Genomic DNA, 7,132 nt, shown 5'->3' on the forward strand with positions numbered 1-7,132 from the left:
CGAACCCTCGAAATAAAGGAAGTATTTGTATCATGCTTGCATTTATTTTAAAAGGGTTATTGGTTTGAGGTAAGACAATACATGATAATGGAATTTTTATTGTGGGATACATGTATTCATGGAGAGCACTAGGTTGGCCCATATTGAAAAGACACAAAGCCCACTATTTGGTTTTAAAGGGTTTTCAAAAATTTGGTTTTTTATGGGAGAATTTTGGTTTTTATGGGTTTTGAAAACTTTGGTTTTTATGGGATTAAAAATTTGGTTTTCGAAATTAGGAGCAAAATCTTTTTTTTTTTTTTTTTTGTTTTGTGTTGGGTTTTGAAGCCCAAATTTTAGTTTAAAAGAAACTACAAGCCTAACAAACAACTAAATTACAAGCCCAAATAAAGAAAGAAATAAAAATAAAACTAATTATTACAAACCCACAAAAAAAGAAAATAAAAATAAAACTAAAATTATTACAATCCCAAATAAAGAAAGAAATAAAATTAAAATTAAAAAAATTATTACAAGCCCACAGATTAAAAATGGAAGCCCACAGGTTGGGTTCTCTAAATGGGTTTAGGCTTACCTTTGAAGCACAGCCCAGCTGCTCAGTTTGGTTGCAAAAGCCCAGTTGGGCTTTGGATCATCCTAAGCTTTGGCTTCAACACTCAAGGCCCAGTTGGGCTTTGGTCTTTCTTCTCCTTCAGCAGCTTACAGCCCAGTTGGGCTTGGTTCAAATCAGTTCACTTCACAAGCCCAGTTTGGCTTTATCTTACACCAGCTGCAGCAGCTTCAGCAGAGATTGCAGCAGACTTGGCCTGGCACCAGCAGGAGCACCACAGCAGCACAAGTTCTAGCAACAATAGTGCAGCACCAGCTCCACAGCAGCAGCACCACAAGTTCAGAGGCACCACAAGGCACAGAGCAGGACTTCAGGCAGCAGTTCTGGCACCAGCAGCAGCAACACCAGGTTCAAGGAAGAACCAGCAACAAAGGTGCAAATGGGCTGCAGTTCACAGCAGTTCACAGCAAGAAATGCAAAAAAAATGCTTATACTAAGATGCAGATGATTACACTAATATGCAGATGCTTACAAGAACTACACAGCAGGTATGAGTATGCAAAGAACAGCAAGAAAAACTTCAAAAACACGGCAGCCAAGTCCCCGGCAGCGGCGCCAAAAACTTGGCAGGCATTTAAAGATGTGAAAATAAGACAATAAATGGATGCCTACAGTGATACCTGCAAGTGCACAGGTCGTCAGTTGTAGCTCGTGCAAGTACGGGTCGATCCACAGAGACTGGGTGTGTTTGGAGTTCTCTAGCTATTTTGGGCTCTAATTTGTTGTTGGTTAACTATGAAGCCTTTTGGGCTTTGGGCTTAGGGTACCTTTGGATTATAGGATTGTTTGATAATGAAGTGAACTGAGCTTGGGCTCAGTTGGTCTTGAAGTGCACTAGGCTTGGCCCTTGAAGTGCACTGGGCTTTTAATTGAGTTTGGGTTTTGACCTTATTCCCTAAGAATGAACTGGGCTTTATTGAACTGGGTTTGGAGCAGTAGCAGCAAACAAGGCTGGGCCTGGCAGGAGCACAGCAAGGCTGGAGAAGTGAAGGCAACAGGAGCTGGGAGCAGCAACAGGAGAAGAAGTAGCAGCAGCAGTAGCAAGAGGAAGGAAAGCATCAGCAGCAGCAGGGTTGCAGGGCAGTGGCCAAGGCAGCTGAGTAGCAAGGCAAGGAGAAAAGAAGAGATGGCAGTGAAGTAATGGTGGCACTAAGCCAAGAACAGTGAAAATTGATATAGGAAAAATGGACAGTGGAAAATGAAGAAAAACAGTGGCCAATGGCCAAAGGCAGTGATGGTGTGGCAGTGACAGTGACAAAAGAAAGGCAATGGCCAAGGGCCAAAGGCAAAGGAAGAACAGGGCACAAAACAGTTATGAAAGGCCAAGAGTGAAGAAAGAACAAGATACAAAAAATGAAAGGCAAAGTTGGGAGCCTAGGCATACAACTAGAGTGGGAAGAGAACTAGTTTGCTCACAGTCACTAGTGAGCACTAGTTTCTCCCCACTGCTCAATCAATCCAATGCTTCAAAGGCTTTAGCCTAACATTCACACAAAACATTAAACATCACAACTAGGTTATGAATCCACCTTGTGACCTAGCCAGATGGTGTAATTCTATGTTAAATCCCTGTCCCTAATGGAGCTAGGTGAAGGTTCAAGCCTGCCTATGTTCCAGGGCATACATAAATGGAATGGAAGGAGAAGAAGCTTGCTAATGAGCACTAAATTCCTCCATTTCTAAATTAGCTCAATTTACAAGAATTATAACCTAACATTCCACCTCTAACAGTGACTTAAGGCATCATCTCAGCCTAGCTATACACATACACATGAGAGATCACATAACAGCAACAACAACAAAACAATTACTAAACAGAGCATTGAACTGAACATAAACAAACACAGAAGACATAAAACAAAAACATGAACTGAATTGAAACTAAATAAGAGCAACTGAACTGAAACTAAACAAGAGTAATGGAATAAACATAAAGATAGTTGCAAATTAAACACTAACCCTTGAGACACTGGCTATTCCAGTGCTCTTGGGTGACACACTGGCTAATCCAGGCATCCCCCTCCATACACACACCTCACTCTCTATTTATAGCAGAAACTACCCAATTTTTATGAACCCTAATTTTAAAATTAGGGTTTTGAAAATCCTAAAGTTACTCACCTAATCTTCAAATTGACGTCGACCCATCCTTCTTTGCCTTCTCTCAGTCCTTTTCCTGCTCCAATTCAGTCTTATAGCCACACCTATTTTACTAATTTCCCACCTAGGGTTTCAAGGGAAAATTAGAGGGGAAATGGGTAAAATAGGTGGCTAGAGATGTATGTAGGGTATGGGGGTGATGTGGGTAGATACGGTTTGGTGGAGAGAGTTGTTGGCGGCGTTTGGTGGAGATGACAGGGGAGAAGGTGGTGGTGATGGCGGACATGATGATGGTACGGTTGAAGAAGAAGGAACAAGATGGAAGAGTTAGGTTTTCTTTCTTTTCTGTTTGGGTATAAGGTTCTGTCGATTCGGTGTGAGGTGGATCATCAAGTTTTGATGTCCGCGTATGAAGAGTGTTGGATGATGTGATATGAGTTGCATCGGACGGCTAAGAGAGAAGAATCTGGTATCGACCGTTGGATTGTGAGATGCAACGAAGCTAACGGCTCTAGATGGGGTTAGGTACTGTAGTGTTAAGCGGAAGTATCGAGATTTGATGAACAGGCATAGGAGCGACCGTAGGATTCAACTGCAATCTAATCTGAAGGTTTGGAATTTAGGCATTATGGTGTTTGACAAGAACCTCGGATATTGATGCACTCTACTGAAGCGACCATTGGATTTCGATGTAATCCCATCTAACGGCTGAGAATGGAGGCGGGTATGGATATAGAAAATGGGTTTGGGTAAGGGTTTTGGGCCTTGGGTATGCCAAGCCCATATTTTCTTTAAGAACAATTCTTACTTCTTGAGCCCATTCCTAGCTTTTTGGTCTTGTGCGCACCATTCTTCGCGGCTTCCTTGCGTAATTCCTCCCGGCTTCCACCACTTTTCTGCTCTATTCCGCTCCGCAATTCATCCAAACTTTATTTATTACCTAAAAATATAGAATTAAGTAAGAAAAATATTTATTCTTGAAAACAATGAAAATACAGAATATGGGATAAAATGTAGAATTAATGCACAAAAGATGAGTTAATTGCCAACAAAAAGGGATAAAAATATACAATTTTTAGCACTCATCAGTCTTCTTTAAGGGATTGTCTTCATAAAAGGTCTTGAATCAAAAAGTTTTGTTATATCTTGTTAGGAATTGATTTTTTTTTTTAAAGTATTTGGTTGTGTTGGCCTGTTCATGCATGTCTGTCTTCGTCTTAATATTTGTGGAATCAATCTTAATAACTATTTCTTGATTTAATCGTATGTTTTCATTTAGTTTCTTTATGCTGGTGATTTATCTTTTAGTTATTCTCTGTAAATCATCTTTGTGGTTTTTGAAAAATAAATAAAAATAAAAGTTGTTCCCCCGGACCCTGACCTTAACTCCGCTGATCCTTAAACAACCCCCAGGCAAGTCTTTTTTCAATTCATTTTTGCTTATATCCTTTAATCCTTTCTGTGACGCTCCTCCTCTCTTTTGGCATCAAAGTTAGTTTTCCTTCAAAGTATCCTGGCAGCTTTGTGAAAAAAAAATTAGCTTAAGGGTCTGCATTCAGATTATCTGCAAGAAACAAGTGTCCGAGTCTTTAGTTGGTTAGGTTTGGCTGTAAAGGGGCCTTTTCTTTCACTCTTCTCTTTGATTTATTTCTTTTTCACTTGTTAAACTATAGCCCTCTAATTAGTTAAGACCGAATTAGTTAAGACTGATTAGCTAAGACCGCATTAGTTTAGACCGGACAGTAGACTAAGCCCTTTAATTTGCTCCCATCTTGTACAGTTTATTCTCCCTTTTAGTTATAGATTTTTATTTAGGTTTATTTTTCCTGTTGGTGTTAGTCTTGTTTATTAGCTATTTCTATTTCAGCTTCTCCTTTTAACATGTATTGTATTTATGTAATGATAGTGTTTAATTTAACATACTTTTGTGTTTCTTCTTGGATTAGGAAATTGAAGACTCCTGTGAAACAACATGATGCTGAAATCAATACTGGCTATGTTCTATATGGTTGTATTTTTTCGAAAGTGTAACTTTCACCATTTAAATCTTCGATTGCGGAAAAGACTAATTAAAAGAGATAATCATAATCAATATTCACATAACTTCTCAAGCACGTTTTTTATTTGATTTTAATACATATGAGATCCCCAGCACCTGGAACCAATTGATAACAATTTTTTTTTTAATAAGAATGATTAAATATTGAACAAAATGAACATTTTTTTGGTATACTTGTAATTTAATTAGTTTCTTAGAATCCGATAACCGGATTTGGTAATTTCCTTTTTATGCTTGTTTGGAATTTCTGAAAACTTAATTACAAGTATCATGTGAACCCAGCAAATAGTCCTGACTAGTTGAGAATCAAACAATTCCACAGGTCGTTTGACAAGTTGAAAATACAAATGAAATGAATTCTGTATTGAGCTGGTTCTGGTTGCGTTACAGGAACATTTTCCTTAACGATAAAAACCCCCTGCTCAGTCTACGTTAGTTCCTGAAATAGCTGAATAGACGGCGGGGGATCCTTGGTAAATTAATTCGTTCACGAGAACATTTGAGAATACAGTAGTACAGATACCACATACTAACAAACTTGAGGATACGGTGCAGAATCCCGTTGCAACGCACCGTCACTCTCTGACCTACAATTCTAAGTCAAATCACCGCCTATAAATGTCCTCAAATTTCCCTACAAACTTACACGTGTCGACCATAGAGTAACCGTAACGGGGGCGACGCACTGTCGTGCAGTTATTTAAGCACCCTTCACACAACAATAAAAACTATAAATCACAACCGTTGATTTTCTCCTATCTAACTTCAATCGCCTCCTCTCTGAAACTCTAGACTCTAGAATCTACACTCGCTTTCTCCCCGCCTCTAAAACCAGAGGGGACAGCCGAGCCGGTGAGGATGGTTTTAGAGCAGAGAGATGTGAAATTTGTGAACAGAAGGAAAGTTATTGGTTGCAAAGTTAGGGTTCATGGCGGAATTAAGTAATTTTGCAGGAAAAACTAGAGTGGGAACCCTAAATATGTCTACTACTAATACTGCAGCAGCAACAATAACAACAAGTAGTAGTAGTGTGTTATTTAATGGAGAGTTATTGTTCTTCTTCCAACCAGAAGAAAAGAAATTTATCATCATAAAACCGGAATTAATGGTGTCTTCTCCGGCGCTATCATTATCAACAAATAAGTGTGTTCATACTGTAATGTCCTGCTCAGTAAGTGGTATAAATAACAGATCATGTGATTTGGTTACCGGTGAAAAAAGAAATCTGATGTTGCGAGATTTTGTGGAGGTTAGAGAAAGAAATAATAACAGAAGATACGGAATTTAATTTTGCTTCTTTTAATTTTTCTTTCTATCAAATTAATTTCCGTTATTGTTAACAAATTTCAGGGAGAAAAACAATAGGGATTTGAATTTGAAAATAACCCTCCGATGATTTGTTTTCCTTTTTAAAACCCCCCGTATCTACAGCTTTTTTTTGTTGTTCTTTCCGTTTCCTCTGTCTCTTGGTATTCTTCTTTTAAACCTGGAAATTGGAACTCTGGTTTTGTATTCTTGCCTCTCTGTTTTTAAATTTCTTTACTTGTCTGCAGAGATTCTGAAAGTGAAGGTCTGGAAATGAGTTCTGAAGCTAATTCTAAGAGTAGGAAATTATCTGATGAGAAGATGCCAACAGAAACAGAGATTAAAGAATTCTTTTCTGCATTTGAGAAGCATGAACACAAGCGATTTTTAGAAAAGTAAGGGGTGAGATTTAAGATTTTATTCTAAAAGCTTAATTTATAAGAAAACTCTGGACTAAATCTTGTGTCTTTTGCAGGTATAATTATGATATCACCAAGGATGTTCCTTTGGAGGGTCGTTATGAATGGATTTCTTTAAAGCCCTGAAGAAGATGAAGAAAGATCAGAAACTATTTGTTATTAATCTTACCATATTTTTAATTTCATGGTCATAAAAATTAGTAATTAGTAGTATGTAAAAAGCTGTTTATTTATTTATTTCTTCTTCTTCTTCTCTGTTAGTTTCTAGGGTCGTCTCTGTATAAGGAAGGAATCTCTGTTTAATTTCGGTTTAGGGGTGTTTCTGTGTTGGTGGTATACGGAAGAACAGAATCTCTTTTTCTGGAACATCTTAATTTGAGGAATGAAAATAAAGAGGCTCATTAATTTTTAGTCTTTTCTCTGTTATTTTTGTTCTGTGAATACAGTTTTCAGTCAGTCTTTTCTTTCAAGGTTCTTCATTTTTGTCCAACAAAATCATCTCTTTCTTTTTTTTCATTTTCCACAAATTGGAGTTAGTGTGTTCTCAATAGATGGTTAACCGGACTTCCGACTACACCTGAAAATTCAGATCTAAAGTCCGATCGACTATTTAACTTACCAGAAACCTCACGGATAACA

General features: G+C 38.0%; 1 long non-coding RNA gene across 1 annotated transcript; it reads left to right on the plus strand.

Annotated features, from left to right (window-relative positions):
* The first annotated feature begins 5,524 nt into the window (after positions 1–5,524).
* Positions 5,525–6,904, plus strand: LOC113352913. Its single transcript, XR_003360986.1, has 3 exons — positions 5,525–6,018; positions 6,323–6,469; positions 6,550–6,904. It is a non-coding gene; the product is annotated as an uncharacterized LOC113352913 (long non-coding RNA).
* The last annotated feature ends 228 nt before the right edge of the window (positions 6,905–7,132 follow it).

This window comes from Papaver somniferum, chromosome 2, assembly GCF_003573695.1.
Source record: "Papaver somniferum cultivar HN1 chromosome 2, ASM357369v1, whole genome shotgun sequence".
NCBI lineage: Eukaryota > Viridiplantae > Streptophyta > Magnoliopsida > Ranunculales > Papaveraceae > Papaver > Papaver somniferum.